Raw genomic sequence first — 21,158 nt, forward strand, 5'->3', positions numbered from 1 at the left:
GATTATTATTAGTTCCAATGTATAGAACCATCTCTATAACTTGAAAAGCTCTGAAAACATAATGACTATCACTATATGAATTAAATGAATCATTCATTCGAAGCTAAAAAACTATTGCAACAGTTCGTAATTCAACTATCTGAGCTGAAGCTGAATCTGTCCATACTACATATTTTTTTCCCATCAATGAATAACTTAAGCTGCTTTTCCATCAGAAGAACCACCAGTACATACTAACATAGCACTTTGAACAGGATTACCCATTACAATTGTAGGGAATACAAAAGGATGCATTAATGCATATTGCAGCAGTCTATGAGCTGGAAACTGATTATCAATTTTTCTCAAAAACTGAGTAAAAGCAATTGTGCATGAATCACTGTTTTGACATAACCAATCAACTTGCTTTTTGGTATAGAGAACATGGATTACATTTGGTTCCTTGCCAAAATATCTCCTAGACTCCATATGGCATTTTTGTAACACATAAGCTACTGCTTCACAATAAGGATTTAACACTTTGGCTGGGGAAACAGGTAAATGCAACCATAACAATGATCCCTCTTGCCATAAGACAGAAGTCAGACTATGCTGTGTGGGAAACACATAAGTATCCCATGGTTTTGCATAGTCAATATAGCATATCTGTTGATGCTGGATTGAATTCTCTGATTGTAAGAGAACTTGTCTACTCTCTTCAGTTAGCTGTCTAGGTGAATTGGGATCACTATCTCCTTTCAGGATATGGCTTAAATGTTTCAAATCACCAATAGGTGCTTTTAAAAAAAAGGACATAACCATTTCAAAATTTTCTAACAACTTCTGAAAATCATTCAATGATCATAAGCTATCTTTTCTAATTTCTCATTTTTTGAGGCCTAATTTCTTTAGGATGTAACATAAGTCCCAAATACTTTTGAAAACTTTCTACTATGACTTGTAAAGCTTTCATTAGCTGACATGGTCTCATTTGCATTTTCACTGACACCTTTCTAGGTTGGGGGCCAAACAGGCTACAATTCCCTGAGGCTTTTTCTCAATAGCTGTCATGGTCTCATTTGCATTTTCACTGACACCTTTCTAGGTGGAGGGCCAAACATGGCCTGCAGTTTCCTGAGGCCTCCTTTCAATAGCTTATCTCAAATCTTATATTAACCTCCATTCTTTCAATTTCTTTTTTAACCACCAAAATTTAGGAAAATTTTTGTATTCTCTCCTCTTCTAAACTCTTTTGAGCCATCCATACAGATTTCTCTGGCTCTCAGCCCACTCTGGCTTTGACCATTCCCTATTGTTTCATTCTGCAAGACTGAAAGTCATTGGAGATGCAGATCTCCAACCCTTATCTCTCTCTCTTGCAATTCAAGTAGTACCTATTGTTGGGATTCACACATTCACAACTTCACAACCACACTTCAGACACTCACATGTGTGGCCACACCTTACATTTTTCAGCTCTCCTTTTCTTTAGACCAAGATTAGTTTGTTGAAGTAGAACATCTTGCAATGCAGCTGTTGTAACTAAACCTTGAATTATGAACATCCAAAATCTGAACAAATCCCAATATATGTCACTTTTTTCCCCACTTTTTTTCTTTTTCTCTTTTATTTTTTTTAAATGTTTTTTTTGAGTCCTTAAAAGACTTTCTGACAGGCTGAATTAGTTATTCCATACTCTTGACTTGGTGTTGGACATGGCAGCAGCTCCTAAAGCAGCAGACATCTAGGTCTCCTCCTGCCTTTGCTCTTTAGGCCTTTGCTGGCCTGCTGCAGCTCATCTGTGACTGCAGCTATTTGAAAAGCAAGAAATCACCATTGTAGCAACTCTGAGTTCCTGCTGACCTAGTGCTTAAGCCTGGTGCACCTTAGCTCCCCCAAGAGCTGGTACAGCTCTGAAAGAGCTATGGTGGCAGCTTTTGGGAGGATGCCTCTCATTGGGCCTGACTCCAGGATCCTTAGGAAAGTCCCTGTCTTTCCCTGAAGATAAGGTCTTACTCTGATCTGCACAGGCACTTAGTGGCTTCTATGATAGCATCTTATGCTAATCCTCCTCACTTTTACTAGCCTGTTGAATGGATTTTAAATAGCCTTCGAAAGTTTCTGTCTTTACTGCAGTTTCCTGTTCCTCTAGAATTTCCTTTAATTGAAATTCTAATTCAAACTTTCTCTTTTTTCTATTTTTCCATTTATTTTTTTTTCTATTTTCTTTTTTCTATTTATTTACTTATTACCCAAATAAGTCCCTGCAGGCACAAGGGATAACCCCTTACACTTACACAGCTTTTCAGTGAGGACCTCCAATTTCTGTAGAAACCCGAGAAACTGCGGAAGGTGTTGAGGTTAATAACACTGTAATCTCTTGATATTAAAGCATCACCCTGTGCACATGACAAGCAGTATCATGGCTCTGGACACAGCTACAAAAGGTCCCTTTAAGAGAGAAGCTCCACTTACTTCCTCTCTTTCCTGCTGTCCCTCTGAAGAGGCAGACAGGTCTCTGTGTGTTTCTCTTTCTCTCTCTCTGCTTTCTGCTTCTTTCTTGTCTCCCCTCTCTGCCTTCCCTACCCACAGTAAACTTCCCACTTATGTTGTGCCTACATGACTTTTACATCTCAACTGCTATGGGATCTCCTAAGGTCTCCCTCATGCCACATATTAACATGTCTCAGGTCCCCCAAGGATGGTCAATGCCCCCCCCTCAGGTGGGCAGGAAGCAGTCTTGAATACTCTATGCCCTTATTCCCCTAACCTGCCATGCCGGACTGCTCCCATTTCAATACATAAAGCAGTGGGGGGAATGTTAGCATCCAGGCACAGCTTGGCCCTGCCCCTTGGATACCAGGCACAGTGCATCTCCCTTCCACCCATGGGAAGCAGTATACTGGCTCTATGCATGCACAGGAGCTCCCTAAAAGAGACTGGCTCTGCCTATTCCCTCTCTCTTACCTGCTGTTCCTCTGAAGAAGCAGACAAGTCTTTGCTACCCCACCCTTTAACTCACATCTCTTCCTTCCCCTTCCTCACTCTCTTCCCTTTTCCCAATAAACTTCCTACATAAGTTCTGCCTTTTGTCCTATGTGTATCTCACACACAATGGGATCTGCTAAGGTTCCCCTCCCACTGCATATAACAACACATACATACAACTGAATGAAAAATTAAATAAAATGAGGACATGGCTATTAACGTATGGAGAAGCATTTTATTGTAGATATAATGGAGAAATCAGGCAGACAGAAGGTTTCAGGTTGGACACACTGGCAGACTAAACCAGACCACAATAGGAGAGAGGGAGAGAGAGAGCAAGTGAGGAACTTTCAACCAAGGCTTCCCAGGCCAATAGACCAAGAGACTGGCACAGCCAAAATGGTTGAGTTATATAAGGACCAAGCTGCAGGAAGGGAAGCAGAAGTCCAGCCCCTGGGAGGGTGAGGTTTAGGGTGGAGTGGGGTGAGAAGTGCTGGCTTTGTGACCTAATATTCTAGGCTTTTGTGATGATAAGGGGTGATGTAATCTCTTTTATAACTACTTCCTGCTGAAATTGGGGCATTGATGTCAGGGCCCAGGAAGGCTGGAATAATGGTCAAAGGATGGGAAAACAATAGAGGGTAGGCTGTTTGGCTCCCTGTGTGGGTCCTGCAGGACTACCTGAGGCTAAGGAAGTGCATGTTTGTCTTGGAGCAGTCTGTGCAGAGCTTCAGGATAGTCAGAAATCCAGTGAGATGCACCTAGGGCTAGCACATTCGGAGCAGTTTGCTGTCTTCAGTTGGTTGGAAATCTGTTGGGACAGAAACACACTTATCTTGGGTGTACATCTCAAATGTCCAGGTCTGGTAGCTGAGGGCAGGAAGTCTCAAGATCAGGAGGAAATAAAAACAAACACTCTCCAAAAAAATCACACATAATATAACTTCTCCTACTCAAGTCACATTTTCCCAGTTTAAGAACTGGAGATGAGGCTTCTGGAAATTATTTCTTTCCAGTGATGAACTAAAGTCATAGAAGCAAATGGCATATCTTTACAAGACAAAACCCTGTCACAAAGGAAGGAGGGTGGCTTATGTGGGAGTGAAAGACAAAGAAGTAAAGTTAAAGTAACCCCTCACTTGAAATGAAGGACTAACCTGGAAACCAATATCTGTTCCTTGGAGTTTGCTAACTTCCCCTCAAAAGGCCCTGAGATAACAAGATACCAAGAATTCACACTGCCCCTCCTTTCTTGTGACTAGGGTCCTTAAGAAACAAAGAGATAACTGCACCTCTGGTTTGCCCAGACAAGATTAATTAGCATACCCTAAGACCCTAAGGTCTATTGACCCCAATAGGGAAACCATCTGGCCTCAAAGGGTCAAGTAATCAATGGACAGAGGGTCCCACACCCTCCCTAAGCTTGTGGGTTTTGCCAAGGGGAGGGGGTTGAGGGAGGGGGAGGATGCTTCTCTCTAGCCTGCATGCTGGAGAAGCCCATTTGCTCAAAGGTTTCCTATTCATTAAAGCCTCTTGGGTGTTGCAGGAACTGGACTGGATATTGAGTTCTTGGGGATACTGATCGAAACTAGGAGACTCCTCGTTCTGAGGGTCTTACAGGAGCACATAAGGATAACTTGTCCATAGCACTACATGGAAAAGAGTTGTCTTCTCTCTTGTTTCAATTCTGAGTATCTCATGTCTTACCCCCTGGGATTTCAGTTTCTGTAGCAGGGCTGAGGCCACATGCTTCCCTTCCTAGCTGTGTGTTAGTTCCCATTCTCATTAGCACAGCAGAAATAAGAGCCAATTGGCCTAAATCAGCTCTCTAAGGAGTGGAATCAAAAAATTCTGAAGTTATTTCAGAAAGAGGCTGAGCCTGGCTCAGGATGTTGAGGGTCGTTCATTAGTATTTTAGGAGAAGAGACTGATGGGATCATTCAAGGAAGGCATGGAGTTCTGGCTGCTTTGGACACCCATGGAAACAGAAAAACTGGTAAATGACCAGGAACTACAGATGCAAGCATAACTAACAGAATACAAGAGATCAAAGAGGGAAGCTCAGGAGCAGAAGATAAACTAGATGAAATAGATTCATCGACCAAAGAAAATCTTAAATGCAGCAAATCTTTATCACAAATCATCCTGGAAACGTGTGACACCATGAAATGGCCAAACATAAGAATCCTAGGCATAGAAGAAGGCAAAGAAGCCCAGGTCAAAGGTGCAGGAAACATATTCAACAAAATCATTGAAGAAAACTTTCCGAATCTGAAGAAGGACATGTCCATGAAAGCAAAAAAGCATCCTGAACACCAAATAGACTGGACCAAAAAAAAAAAAAAACAGGTTCCCTCCCAACATAATAATTAAAACACCTAACATATAGAATAAAGAAAAAATGTTAAAGGCAGTGAATGAAAAGGCCAGGTAACATATAAAGGCAGACTTATCAAAATTACACCTGACTTCTCCATGGAAACTCTCAAGGCCAGAATGTCTTGGATAGATGTTCTACAAATACTAAGAGTCCACGGATGCCAGCCCAGACTACTATACCCAGCAAAACTCTCAGTCACTACAGACAGAGAAACAAGATGTTCAATGAAAAAGCCAGATTTTCACAATACATATCCACAAATCCAACACTACAGAAAGTTCTGGAAGGAAAACTCCAACCCAAGGTAGTTAACTACATTCACAAAGACATAGGCAACAGATAATCCCACTTTACCAGAACCCAAAAGAAAACACAGGGCAAATATATTTACAGTACCACTGACAACAACAAATCTAAAACAAACAAGAATTAACAACCAATGATCTTTACTTTCCCTCAACATTAGTGGTCTTAATTCGCCTATAAAAAGCACAGGTTAACAGAATGGATATGAAGACAGAATCCATCCTTCTGTTGCATACAAGAAACACATCTAAGCTTCAAAGACAGACATTACCTCAGGGTAAAGTGTTGGGAAAAGTTCTTCCAATCAAATGGACCCAAGAAGCAAGCAGGTGTAGCTATCCTAATATCTAACAAGTTACACTTCAAACCAAAATCAATCAAAAGAGATGAAGAATGTCATTTCACATTCATCGCAAGAGAAATCCATCAACACAAAGTCTCAGTTCTGAATATCTATGCCCCTAATACAAAGGCACCCAAATTATTAAAACAAAATGCTACTAAAACTCAAAGCTCACATAAAACCTCACACACTCATACTGGGAGACTTCAATACCCCACTCTCACCACTAGACAGGACCACCAGACAGACACTTAACAAACAAACAAAAGAACTATCAGAAGTGATGTCCCAATTGGGTTTAACAGACATCTATAGAACATTCCATCCAAACACAAAAGAATATACCCTTTTCTCAGCTCCACATGGAACCTTCTCTAAAATCAAAAACATATTAGACAACATAATAAACTTCAACAGAAAAAAAAAATATTGGGATAGCCCCCTGCATCTTATCAGACCACCATGCTTTAAAGGTGCAATTTAATAACAACACAAATTACAGAAACCCTACAAACTCGTGGAAACTGAACAATGCGCAATTGTCCCATTCCTGGTCAAAGAAGAAGTAAAGAAAGAAATTAAAGAATTCCTAGAATTCAACGAGAATGAAGACACAACATACTGGAACTTATGGGACACTTTGAAAGCAGTGCTATGAGGGAAGTTCATTGCACTAAGTGCCCATATGAAGAAAATGGAGGATAGTCACATTAGAGAATTAACAGCACAACTGAAAGCCCTAGAACAAAAAGGAGCAAACTTATCCTGGAGAATTAGATGCCAGGAAACAATCAATCTGAGGGTTGAAATCAATAAAGTAGAAACTAGGAAAACAATACAAAGAATCAATGTAACAAAGAGTTGGTTTTTCGAGAATATCAACAAGATAGACAAACCTTTATCCAAACTAACCAAAAAGCAGTATGGCAGTTCCTCAGGAAGATGGGAAGTAGTTTACCAGAGGACCCAGCAATCCTACTCTTAGGCATATACCCAAATATCCACATGCATACATCAAAGACTTGTGTTCAAGTATGTTCATAGCAGCATTATTTGTAATATTAAGAACCTGGAAGCAACCTAGATGCCCCTCAACTGAAGAATGGATAAGAAGTGGCACATCTACACAATGGAATACTACTCTGCAGAAAAACATAATGGAATCTTGAAATTCGCAGGCAAGTGGAAGGCACTTGAAGAAACTATCTTGAATGAGGTAACCCAGACACAAAAAGAGAATCATGGTATGTACTCACTCCTATATGGATTTTAGACCTAGATCAAAGGATCACAAGCCTATAATTCACATCACCAGAGGAACTGGAATACAAGGTGTATTCTAAGTGATTCATATAATAACCCTCACAGAATGGGGAAGGGACAAGTCCCTCAGAGCACATGGGAAGTGGGGGGTAGTGAATGCAGAGAGAAGTAGAAGAAAGAGAAGGGGAGGAGAGGAAAGCACGTGTGACTAGGAAGATTGAGTCAGGGTAAGAATAGAAGACAGAAGAGAGAGAGAGAGACACACACACACAGAGAGAGAACATAAAAGAGAGAGCCATTTTGGTTTGAAGAGAAAACTGAACCTAAAGAAAGGTCTAGAGACGTACACAACTGCCACCAACTAACAATTTGAGCAACCCTGGAAAGGCTACCATAAATGCCCTTCCTGGATAGTGAGATCACCAACTAACTTGTCCATGGAGCCCTCATCTAATACCTGTTGGAAACAGAAGGAAACACCCATACCTAAACACAAAGTCGACCTAGAATCCAGAAGCAGATGGAGAGGACAAGAAATGTTGTGGAAACACATAGAGACGGCTGACTTGAACAAAGAGGAGCTAATGGGACCCCAGACTGATAACTGGGGATCCAGCATGAGAATGACTCAGGCACCCTCAGCCAGAGGGACTGAGCAGTCTAAGGGACCTCAGACAGTGGAACCAGGATGTATCACTGGTGCACAAAAGGACCTTGTGAACACATCCCCCATGGAGGGATACTGCCTTAACCTAGAGACAGGAGAGAAGTCCTAGTCCCTACTTCCAATGACCTGACAGATCTACATGACCCCACCTGGATGGCATTGGCCTACATGTGGAATTGGGGTGGGGGGATGGGAGGGGAGGGTGATCAGGGTGTATGTGAGGGGGCAGCGATTATAAAAGTGAGTGAGTGAAGGAGGAAGAAGGAACTGCAATTGACATGTAAAATAATAAATTAAATAAAGAAATTAAATAAAAAAAGAAAAGAAAAACTCAATATGTCAAATAAGAAAAAAAAAAAGTCGGTAAAACACTGGGACTCAGCCTCTACATGAAAGTCAGCAGCTAGTATGAAGGAAAGCCACTCCCCAAAGGGGAGCACAGGCAGAAAATTGCAGAGAGAGCAAGAGAAGTGGAATCTTGGGGGCTGGAATGGTGTCTCAATAGGTAGGAGCACTTGTTCTTGCACAGACCTGTGTTCAGCTTCCTCAATCCACTTGGAAGCTCCCAACCATCCTTAACTCCAGACCCAAGGGACCTGACACCCTCTTCTGACTTCTGTGGGCACAATACATCCTCCTGGTGTCCATACATCACAGGAAAATGCTCATACACATAAAGATAAATAATTCTAAAGATTAGAAAAGTGGAATTGTGTAGGGTGTAGATAAACCACTATGTCAGCCAGCCCTGGACTGCTCTGAATTCTCAACTCACTGTGTGTATAATAAATTAGTTCTCTTTCTTACCCACTGTGCAGCTCCAATTGGCCTCAACTCATGATCTCCCACCTCTGTCTCCCTGTGGGATTATAAACCTGTGGCACCACACCTGACTGCAAGTTTCCTCTTACCAGTTCAAATTTGAATTTCTGATACTTGTGACTGAAAACTTCTGAACACATGAAAGGTTGTGATCATGTTTTCCCTCAATCAACCATCAGAAGAATTGGTGTCCTGACTTTACTGAGGAGAAGCCACACCCAAGTGCAAAGCCTCAACCAGGGCAGCACAACCCTCCTCCTGTTCAGAAAGTTAAGGAGACTGAAGAATGGATCACCCAATGCAAGTACAAATACAAACTCAAAATTGACCTGTGCTTTAAAAACAACAGTACAGGCATTCATCATGTAAGTGAAAAGGATAGAAGCAGCCATAATTCTAAGAAAATGTGAATGGAAAAGTTATGAATCTGCCTTTCCCTGTCTTAAGAATACTTTCCTCTTATTTTATACTATGTATTTATGTTTTGCTTTGATTTTTAAGAGAGGCTCTGTCTGTGTATCCCAGCCTTGTCTATAATTCATGATCTCCCTGCTTCAGTCCTTCTAGAACTGGAATCACAGGTGTGCATGGTCAGGAGCAGTCTTTGTCGGGCTGCAATCAGAGCCAGCCCAGCTGCCCCAAGTCCATACCTGAGTGAGGGAGTGTGGACAAGGGAAAGGCTACCTACAGACAATAAAGAAAAGACAGAGAGACAGAATAAAGGTCAAGATGACAGATCAGGCAATACTGAAATGCCAAAAGTTTATTTTTCACCATTCTTATATACCTTAATCAAAAAGGGGAACACAGTATAATGTATATGGAACAGACTTTTCTTCTTCCCTCATTCTAAAAGTGCAGTAACCACACCTTTGTTCCAAACTTCTCGTTCCCTAGCCGTGAAGTCAGGAGTAGCCACACCTCAGATTCAGATCTGATGTTATTTAGACTAAGACACACAAACATCCTACTGTAGCCACATCTTTGACCTTTAGGTCTTAACACTTGCTGAAGACAGCTTTGAACTCTGTGTTCTTGTGCCAAGATGGGAACCCACAGTGCACCCCATGTGCAGCCAAACTCCATTTTATTCACTGTCAGCTATGTTCTCACTTGGAATTTCTCTCCCTCTCTCTTTTCTCTCTCTCTCACTCTCTGTTTTTTTTCGAGACAGGGTGTGTCTGTGTAGCCCTGGCTGTCCTTGAACTGAGACAGCCACCTGCCTCTGCCTTCCAAGCTCTGGTATACTTCGTGCCTTTCAAGTAGTTGATTTACAACGACACATAGATTCATACACCCATATGTGTTTGTACAATTTATTTTAGTCTCATTAACCTTTCTAAGCCATTAGGAATATAGTTATTTCCTTTTATGAACATAATAATAATGACTTTGTGTCATGCCAAAAGGACACGGTGGGTGTATAAGTCCTCACATCATAAGCTTAATCTGCACAGTGTTCTCTCTCCAGTGCTCGCTTCCCCTTCCTGGCACATCTCTTTTCTGCTCAAGTACCAAGTCCTTTGTTATGTGACACTGTGCCTAGGAAGCTTCTCATATGACAAAGGATGAACAGCCAGGCAGTGGAGGGGAGCAGTAGTTATCCATGCAGCAGTGGCCAAGAGAAACTAAAGGCCTTGGATGCACCTCTTCTAGTTCTCCTGAGCATCACTAGTTTCCATGGGGATAACACACACTCATCCTGACATCTATTCTAGTCTAGAGATTGAGTCGGGCAGAATCACACTCTGTGTCTCGATTGCATTTGAGTACTCTGAGTCAATTCCCTGGAAGTTGTGTTGTGACTCTGTTGTGACAGGTATCCCTGATTCAGCTTTTTTTTTCAACCCTCTTTTCTTTCATCTGTTCCCATTTCCTGTCTCTCATCTAGGCTTCCTGCGGTCTCCTATGAAGTCTACTTCAGGCCTCACCCACTCCTTCCCATTCTTTGTTGTGTTCAGTAGGTTTTAGCCACCAGGACTCTTTGTTGTTTACATTTCTGCTGGAAAAACCCTTGTGCAAAGGAACACTGTGCCCACACAGACTTGCCCCAGGGAAATCGATGTGTGGCAATCACACTTCCAATTTGGTGCCTTCCATGACATCATGGAGCAGCTTTGTCCTCTGGAGGACATGCACCTTGGGTTTAGCTCCATGGCTAAGGGAGGGGCAGTGAAGTGTCCTCCTCAGTGGGGGGTGCAGTCTGTTTCTCATGCTCATTATAGTTGCTGTCTCCCCCTGGCTGCAACAGTTCCCTTGTTGGTCAGGATAAAGGAATATAGGAGGCAAGCTTTCATGGAGAAGATTCTGGGGGAGAGTGCGAACTAGGGAAGGCATAAATGCACCAGAAATGTTGGAGGTAATGGCTGTAGGGAAGGTTAAGGAAGTTTTTGTTTGTGGGTTTGTTTGTTTTTTTAGTTTTTCATGACAGGGCCTTGCTCGACCTGAAACTCACTCTTACTCCTGATGGCCTCTAACTCAAAGATCTGCCTTCCTCTGCCTGCTGAGTGCTCATATTAAAGGCATCTGCCACAACCCTCCCTTATTAATTTTTAAACAAGGGACTCATACGGCCCTGGCTGTCCTAGAATTCATTCACAATATTACTAGTCACATTGTGTAAAGATAACAGGATTTTACATGTATTTCAACTACTAAGCACTTTTATCACTTCGTGTAAGGATAAAAGACAAAAAGTGATCCTCATGGCTGTAGATCTTGGACCCAAGGGAACAACTCAGCCTGCTCAGGTTGTCTGGGTTCTTCCAAGGCACTGCCCTTAATTTCTGATGAGTGCTATTTTAACTTGGACAGTGGGTGAGGGAAAGCAGTGGTTTTTAAAATAGTGAGCACTATGCAACCTTTTAAAGCAAGAAGGAATTCTCAGAAGAACTTGCGCAAACAGCACCACATCCTTGTTTAAGACACAGAGCCTTTGTAGATCTTTGGGTGATCATTGTGGCCGTTTTGATCTTAAGCATTAAGGCACATAGGATTTCCAGTTTGAGGCCAGTCCGATAACATCAGCATGGACACTAAATGTGTTTAGATTGCAAATGCCTGCAACTTGTATAGCATCTATCAGAGTGCGTTTCAGAAAGTGTCCATAACATGTGAACTCAATAATGTACACATTACCTCTGTTTTTGAGACAGAGTCTCCCTATCTTTGTAAGCCGCCTACCTGGGAACTGGCTATGTACATCAATTGGCTACAATCTCACAAAGATCCACCTGCCTCTATCTCATGAGTGTTGGGATTAAAACATTTTAGAAGGTTGCTTGACAAAAGTTGTCCATATTTATGGCATTTGAAATTTACATATTAAGAAATGGTAAAATCAGGCTAATTAATCCAATAAAGTCATAATATTATTTTTGTGGTGAGACATTTAAAATTTCATATACTTTTAAAAACATTTAAAAGTATATGATGTTCCTTTATTTTTTTAAATTTTTAAAATTTATTTTATATAACAAATTCCATTTAAATGACAACAAACATTTATAGACAATATTTGGGAATTTGGGCGTTGTTCTTTCCAAACTACTTCCTGCTGGTAAGGGGCGCTGTGATGGGAGATTCGAAGAAGATTTAGAAATCCTGGCTATAGTCTGTAAGGCTGCTTTGTCCAGCTGTTTTGAATGTAGGATCACCTCATACTCTGTTTCAGGCAGTCTGGCTTGATCAAACCACATTAGTCTGGAAGGAATCCACATCTTTTCATTTTCTGTGGAAACAAAAATAGAAATCCTTTCCCCCAGTAACTTGTCTTTCAACTTAAATTTTGGAGTCAAAGCATTTTTTTAATTTAATTTATTATTTTACATGTTGATCCCAGTTCCCCTCTTCCTCCCTCCCTCCTTCCTTCCCACCCTTCTTCCCTCCCTTCTTCCCTCCCTCCTTCCCTCCCTTTTACCCTCTCTGCCCTCTCAAATGTACCCTAAACACCAAATCCTCCCATCCTCCCATCCCAATTCCACATGTAGGGGAATGCCATCCAGTTGGGGTCATGTAGGTCTGACAGGTCATGTAAAGTAGGGACTAGGGCTTCTCTCCTGTCTCTAGATTAAGGCAGTTATCCCTCCATGGGGGATATGTTTGCAAAGTCCTTTTGTGCACCAGGGATACATCCTGGCTCCACTGTCTGATGTCTCTTAGACTTCTCAGTCCTTCTGGGTGAGACCCATATTCAGAGGGGCCTGAGTCAGTCCCATGCTGGCTTCCCAGCTATCAGTCTAGTGGCCCGTTAGCTCCTCCTTGTTCAGGTAAGCTGTCTGTATGTGTTTCTGCCACATGGTCCTGTCCTATCCATCTGCATCTGGGTTCTAGTTTGACTGAGTGTTTATGGGTGTTTGATCCTGTTTCCAACAGGCATTAGTTGAGGGCTCCATGAATAAGTTAGTTGTTGATCTCACTCTCCAGGAAGGGCATTTATGATAGCTTTTCCACGGAAGCTCAAATTGTTATTTGGGAGCAGTCTTGTAGTTCTCTGGACTTTTCTTTGTGTTCAATTTTATCTTCAAACCAATATTGGCTCCCTCTTTTATGTTTCTCTCTCTCTCTCTGTCTCTCTCTCTCTCTTTCCTGTCTTCTATTCCTAACCAGGCTCATTCTTCCTGGTCACACATGTTTTCTCCTACTTTTCTCTCCATTCGCTGCCCCCCCCCCCCACTTCCCCTGAGCTCTGGGGGACTTGTCCCTTCCCGGTCCTGTAAGGTACTTTATATGAATCTCTTAGAATACACCTTGTATCCTAGTTCCTCTGGTGGTGTGAATTATAGGCTGGTGATCCTTGGATCTAGGTCTAAAATCCATATATGAGTGAGTACATACTGTGTTCCTCTTTTTGTGCCTGGGATACCTCATTCAGGATGGTTTCTTCAAGTGCTATCCACTTGCCTGCGAATTTCAAGATACCATTATTTTTTTCCCCAGAGTAGTATTCCATTGTGTAGATGTGCTACATCTTCATTAACCATTCTTCAATTGAGGGGCATCTAGGTTGCTTCCAGTTTCTTGCTATTACAAATAGTGCTGCTATGAACATAGTTGAACAGATGTCTTTGTTGCATTGATGTGAATCCTTTGGGTATATGCGTAAGAGGGGGATTGCCGGGTCTTGTGGTAAACTAATTCCCATTTTCCTGAGGAACCGCCATACTGATCTCCAAAATGGCTGTATGAGTTTGCACTCCCACCAGCAGTGGAGGAGTGTTCCCCTTTCTCCACATCCTGTCCAATATAAGTCATTATTGGTGTTTCTAATTTTAGCCATTCTGGAGGGAGTAAGATCGTATCTCAAAGTTGTTTTGATTTGCATTTCCCTGATAGCTAAGGATGTGGAGCATTTTCTTAAGTGTCTTTCAGCATTTTTGATTTCCTCTATTGAGAATTCTTTCTTCAGTTCTGTACCCCATTTTTTAATAGAGTTATTTGGTGTTTTGTTGACTAGTTTCCCGAGTTCTTTGTATATTTTGGAGATCAGCCCTTTGTCGGATATAGGATTTGTGAAAATCTTTTCCCAGTCTGTGGGCTGCCGTTTGGTCTAGTCCACTGTGTCCTTTGCCTTACAGAAGCTTCTAAGTTTGAAGAGGTCCCATTTATTAATCGTTTCTCCCAGTGCCTGTGCCCCTGGAGTTATGTTCAGGAAGCGGTCTCCTATACCAATTTGTTCAAGGGTACCTCCTACTTTCTCTTGTAAGAGGTTCAGTGTGGCTGGATTGATGTTGGGGTCTTTGATCCATTTGGACTTGAGTTTTGTGCATGGCGACAGACATGGTTCTATCTGCAGTGTTCTACACACCCTCATGCAATTGTGCCAGCACCATTTGTTGAAGATGCTGTCTTCACCCCATTGTATAATTTTAGCTGTTTTGTCCAAAATCAGGTGTTTATAGGTGTGTGGGTTAATATCAGGATTTTCAATTCGATTCCATTGGTCTACCTGTCTATTTTTATGCCAATACCAGGCTGTTTTCAGAACTATAGCTCTGTAGTAGAGCTTAAAGTCAGGAATGGTGATGTCCCCCGAAATTCTTTTATTGTATAGGGTTGTTTTGGCTATCCTGGGTCTTTTGTTTTTCCATACAAAGTTGATTATTTTCCTTTCAAGGTCGGTGAAGAATTGTGGCGGGATTTTAATGGGGATTGCATTGAATGTGTAGATTGCTTTTGGCAAGATTGCCATTTTTACTATGCTTATCCTACCTATACAAGAGCATGGGAGATCTTTCCATTTTCTGGTATCTTCTTTAATTTCTTTCTTTAGGGCCACAAAGTTCTTATTACATAGGTCTTTTACTTGTTTGGTAAGCATTACACCAAGATACTTTATGTTGCTTGTGGCAATTGTAAAGGGTGATGTTTCTCTGATTTCTTTCTCTGCCTCTTTGTCGTCTGAAAAAAGTAGGGCTACTGATTATTTTTGAGTTTATCTTGTATCCTGCTAGTTTGCTGAAGGTGTTTATCAGTTGTAGGAGTTCCCTGGTAGAGATTATTGGGTCGCTTATGTAGACTATCATATCATCTGCAAATAGAGACAGTTTGACTTTTTCCTTTCCAATTTGGAACCCCTTGATCTCCTTTTGTTGTCTTATAGCATTAGCTAGAACATCTAGTACGATATTGAAGAGATATGGAGAGAGAGGGCAGCCTTGTCTTGTTCCAGATTTTAGAGGAATTGGCTTAAGTTTCTCTCCATTCAGTTTGATGTTGGCAGTTGGTTTGCTGCATATTGCTCTTATTATGTTTAGGTGTGTTCCTGTTATCCCTGACCTCTCCAAGACCTTTATCATGAAAGGGTGTTGAATTTTGTCGAAGGCTTTTTCCGCATCTAGGGAGATAATCATATGGTTTTTCTTTTTCTGTTTGTTTATATTGTGGATCACGTTGATAGATTTCCGTATGTTAAACCATCCCTGCATTCCAGGTATGAAGCCTACTTGGTCATGGTGGATGATTTCTCTGATGTATTCTTGAATTCGGTTTGCCATCATTTTAATGAGTATTTTTGCATCGATGTTCATCAGGGATATTGGTCTGTAGTTTTCTTTCTTAGTTGTGTCTTTGTGAGGCTTGGGTACCAAAGTTATTGTGGCCTCATAAAAGAGTTTGGCAATGAACCTTCTGTTTCTATCTTGTGGAACAGTTTGAGGAGTAGTGGTATTAGTTCTTCCTTGAATGTCTGATAGAATTCTCCGCTGAATACATCTGGCCCTGGACTTTTTTTTGGTTGGAACGCTTTCAATGACTGGTTCTATTTCATTGCGGGTTATAGGTCTATTTAAGTTGTTTGTCTGTTCTTGATTTAATTTTGGTAAGTGATAGTTATCCAGAAATTTGTCCATTTCCTTTGAATTTTCAATTTTTGTGGAATACATATTTTCAAAGTATGACCTGAAAATTGTCTGGATTTCCTCTGTGTCTGCTGTTATGTTCCCCTTTTCATTTCTGATTTTGTTAATTTGCATGTTCTCTCTGTGCTTTTTCATTAATTCGGATAAAGGCTTGTCCATCTTGTTGATTTTCTCAAAAAACCAACTCTTCGTTGCATTGATTTTTTATATTGTTTTCCTGGTTTCTATTTTGTTGATTTCAGCCCTCAAGTTGATTGTTTCCTGGTGTCTACTCCTGCGGGATGACTTCGCTTCTCTCTGTTCTAAGGCTTTCAGTTGTGCTGTTAATTCTCTTATGTGACTATCCTTTGTTTTCTTCATATGGGCACTTAGTGCAATGAACTTCCCTGGTAGCACTGCTTTCAAGGTGTCCCATAAGTTTGGGTATGTTGTATCCTCATTCTCAATGAATATTAGAAAGTCTTTAATTTCTTTCTTTATTTCTTCTTTGACCCATGAGTGGTGCAATTGCACATTGTTCAGTTTCCATGAGTTTGCAGGTTTTCTGCTATTTGTGTTATTGTTGAATTCCAATTTTAAAGCATGGTGGTCCGATAAGATACAGGGGACTACTCCTATTCTCTTGTATCTGTTGAGGTTTGTTATGCCACCTAGTATGTGTTTGATTTTAGAGAAGGTTCCATGTGGAGCAGAGAAGAAGTTATATTCTTTTGTCTTTGAATGGAATGTTCTTTAGATGTCTGTTAACCCCAGTTGAGACATAACTTCTGTTAGTTCTTTTGTTTCTTTGTTGAGTTTCTGATTTGTGATCCTGCCTAGTTTTGACAGTGGTGTATTGAAGTCTCCCACTATAAGTGTGTGAGGTTTTATATGAGCTTTGAGTTTTAGTAGTGTTTCTTTTACAAATGTGGGTGACTTTGTATTAGGGGCATAGATGTTCAGAACTGAGACTTTGTGTTGATGGATTTCTCCTGCGATGAATATGAAATGACCATCTTCATCTCTTTTGACTAATTTTGGTTTGAAGTCTAACTTGTTAGATATTAGGATAGCTACGCCTGCTTGCTTCTTATTTCCATTTGATTGGAAAATCCTTTTCCAACCCTTTACGCTGAGGTAATGTCTATCTTTGAAGCTTAGATGTGTTTCTTGTATGCAGCACAAGGATGGAATCTGTCTTCGTATCCATTCTGTTAGCCTGTGTCTTTTTATAGGTGAGTTAAGACCATTAATGTCGAGGATGAGTAAGGACCATTGATTGTTGATGCTTGTTTGATTTAGGTTTGTTGTTGGCAGTGGTATTGTGAATATATTAGTTCTGCTTTACCCTTGGTTTCTGGTGTAGTTGGATTATCTGTTGCCTACATTTTTGTGGGCATAGTTACCTTCCTTGGGTTGGAGTTTTCCTTCTAATACTTTCTGTAGGGCTGGATTTGTAGATACGTATTGGGAAAATCTGGTTTTGTCATTAAATATCTTGTTCTCTCCATCTATAGTGATTGAGAGTTTTTCTGGATATAGTAGCCTAGGCTGGCATCCGTGTTCTCTTAATACTTTTAGAACATGTATCCAGAACCTTCTGGCCTTGAGGGTTTCCATGGAGAAGTCAGGTGTAATTTTGATAGGTCTGCCTTTATATGTTACCTGTCCTTTTTCCTTCTCTGCTCTTAATATTCTTTTTTTTATTCTGTATGCTAGGTGTTTTGATTATTATATGTCGAGGGGTCTTTTCTCTTTGGTCCAGCCTATTGGGGTTCAGTATACTTCTTGTACTTTCATGGGCATGTCCTTCTTCAGACTTGGAAAGTTTTCCTCGATGATTTTGTTGAATATGTTTTCGGCACCTTTGAGCTGGGCTTCCTCACCTTCCTCTATGCCTATTATTCTTAGGTTTGGCCTTTTCACGGTGTCCCACATTTCCTGGATGTTTTGTGTTAAGGATTTGTTGGATTTATGATTTTCTTTGGTCGAGGAATCTATTTCTTCTAGTTTATCTTCTGAGCCTGAGATTCTCTCTTCCATCTCTTGAATTCTGTTGGTTTTTCTTGTGTCTGTAGTTGCCAATTTTTTGCCCAGCTTTTCAATTTCCAGCATTCCTTCAGTTTGTGTTGCCTTTATTTTCTCTATTTCAGTTTTCAAGTCTTGAACTGTTTCCTTCACCTGCTTAATTGTTTTTTTCTGTACTTTCTTTACTTTCCTTAAGGAATTTGTTCATTTCTTCCACTGTTTTGTTTGTTTTTTCCTCCATTTCTTTAAGGGATTTTTCTCACATCTTCTTTGAGGGCCTCTATCATTTTTATGATGGTAATTTTTAAGGTGTACCCTTCTGCTTCCTCTGCTTTGTTGTTGTGTTCCATTCTAGTTGGTGTAGATTCCCTAGATTCTGGTGGTGTCATGCTTGTCTTTCTGTTAGGTGTTCTCTTGTATTGCCTTCTTCCCATAGCTTCTTCCAGTAGGTGTTGGTGGGGTCTCCCCCTTTCTCTATGGTACTTGCCCGATGGGCTTATGTGGGCCTGAGATTCAATATCTGTAGCTCTGTGTGGTTCAAGCTCTCTAGGAGGTTTCTCCACAGACAGGGTCCCAGGTATGGGGTCAAGGATGAGGATCCAGTAGAAGATGCCAGCAGGAACTCCGAGTGGACTCGCAGAGATACGCGGATCTCTGGGAGGGGCCCGGGACTCCAGCAGAGGACTGGAGGTGAGGGTCAGAGACCAAGCAGGTGGAAATTACGGGTGGTCCCGCATGGATAGTCAGGTCTCCTTAGTTCAGAGTTGCTCCGAGAAGTCTCCAAAGTAGGGTGGACTGTTGGCTCCACCCTCTGTCCCTGTCCTCAACCAGAGCAGCAGGACCTTGGGTATGTAGGGCACAGGGTAGAGGGGTAGGCTCGCTGTGGGTATGGGTGGGGGTGTATCAGAGCTCCAAGGGTGCTCTCGATGGGGACCGGAGACAGAAGTAGCAGGATCAGGGGTCAACCCAGGGAGTTCGGGCAGGGGAGGGGGGGAAGAGGTTGTAGGGGACAGGCAGCCCCGATTGGGCCCAGACTCACCTCTGGCCAATAGCTGGAAGGAAGAGGACAAGGGCTGAGCTGGAACTTGGGAAGGTTTTGCAGGATAGTCGGATCTCACTGGAAACTGGAACTCTCCAGCTGAGGCCTCTTTCTTTAGCAGAGGCCCGGATTTCGTATATGATGTTCCTTTAGTTACTGTGTCATACATTAGATTATTATATGTGAACATTTTGTTTCCTTTAAAAAGTTAATTAGACAATAGTGGCCTAGGTGTGTATCTCAGTGAATGAACACATATACATCCAGGTCCTGAGATTTATTTCAGAACTGCGGGGAGTGGGGTTTGGGGTAGACAACAGAAAGTATGGGAGTCATTTCATGGGGGTGTAGAATCAAAAGTAGCATGGCATCTGTGGTTTCCGTGACACAGGCAAACATCAGCCTCTTTCAGGTTATTATTATCTCTCTTTGTAAAAGAATTATTTTTATTTAATAAGTGGTTTTCCTGAGTCCAGGTTCCTGAGCTGTCCTGGAACTCTCTTTGTAGACTGGGTAGGTCTGGACCTCACAGAGATCATCCTGCCTTTCTACCTATTCTTGGGAATATAGGTGTGTGCTACCATGTCTGACCTTATTTTAGAGTGTTTTGAATGCTTCCAGGTGTGTGCATTGTGTATGTATGTGTAGCTGTTTTCTGAAGAGGCCAGAAGAGGGCACCAGATTCTTTGGAACTGGATTTACATAGATGGTTGTAAGGCTTTATGTGTTCAATGTGTTATTGAATCCTGATCCTCAATAAGAATAGCAGGTTCTCTTAGCTGGTGAGCCATTTCTCCAGCCCAGTAATTAGGAATCTTTTAATGAACCCTTTTCAAATACCTAGCATAGCATTGGGTAACAGTCAGTGTATCCCGTGATTCTCAGATTAATGTGGGGTGGCAGGTTCCTCAGAGAGACAGTGCTTACTAAAATATTTGCTTTGTAGGAAGGAAGTGCCCCCGCATTTTATAATCTTCACAAAACAGTATATGAAGAGAGATACCTATTAGAATTTTTGTGATTATTATTTATGATAACAAAGTACTCAGAATTGTATTTTACATTGATGGACTGAGCAAAGGAAATACATACTGATATGTTTGGTAAATTAAATATATCATATGAGTGATAGAGTGCATACCTATAATTCTGGCACTCAGACAGCGAGGCAAAGAGGACAAAGATTTTGCGGCTCTCTTACCATACATAGTGAGACCACATCTGAAAAATTAAATGAAAGTTTTGAAAATATCTGATTTCTAGGAATCTCTTAGGAGAATTACCTCACAGATGAGTACATGTAATCTTTGTTTTGAAAAATGATTTTAAACACTGTGTGTGTGTGTGTGTGTGTGTGTGTGTGTGTGTGTGTGTAGAATGGTGCCTAGCTTTTCCTCCAGAGTCCCTGAATTCCCACAAACATGGATCCCCCTTGCTCATATAATCCCTCCTTCATCTCTTGGAAACAGACACCCAGAGCTTGGCCTAGTACTTGGATATGGTTCCCTGCCTCTGCTTCTATCAGGGACATGAGGAAGGCTTTGTGATGAAAATTTGAGTAGTCATGAATGTCATTATAGGGAAAGGCCAGTTCAGGCACCCTCTCCACTATTGTTAGGAATCTTATATACACGGCTATTTGAAAATCAAGTCTCTACTAGGCTTACTTCCTTTTTTCCTTCTGATTTTATTTATTTTTATTTCCATGCATTGGTGTTTTTCCTGCATGTGTATCTGTATGAGGATGTTGGTATCCTGGAAGTGGAGTGGCAGACAATTGTTAGCTGCCATGTGGGGGCAGGGAATTGAACCCATACTGGTCCTCTTGAAGAACAGCCTGTGCTCTTCACTGCTGACCATCTCTCTACCCCCTTCCTTTTTACAAATATCATGTGTGTCTGTGTGTGGTGGCATGTGCCTACTGCTCCACATGGGGGAAGTTGAAAGTACAGGGGTAGGAATCGGTTTTGGTCATTCACTCTGTGTCCCTGGAATCAAAGCCCTGC

This window comes from Phodopus roborovskii, unplaced genomic scaffold (assembly GCF_943737965.1).
Source record: "Phodopus roborovskii unplaced genomic scaffold, PHOROB, whole genome shotgun sequence".
Taxonomy (NCBI): Eukaryota; Metazoa; Chordata; class Mammalia; order Rodentia; family Cricetidae; genus Phodopus; species Phodopus roborovskii.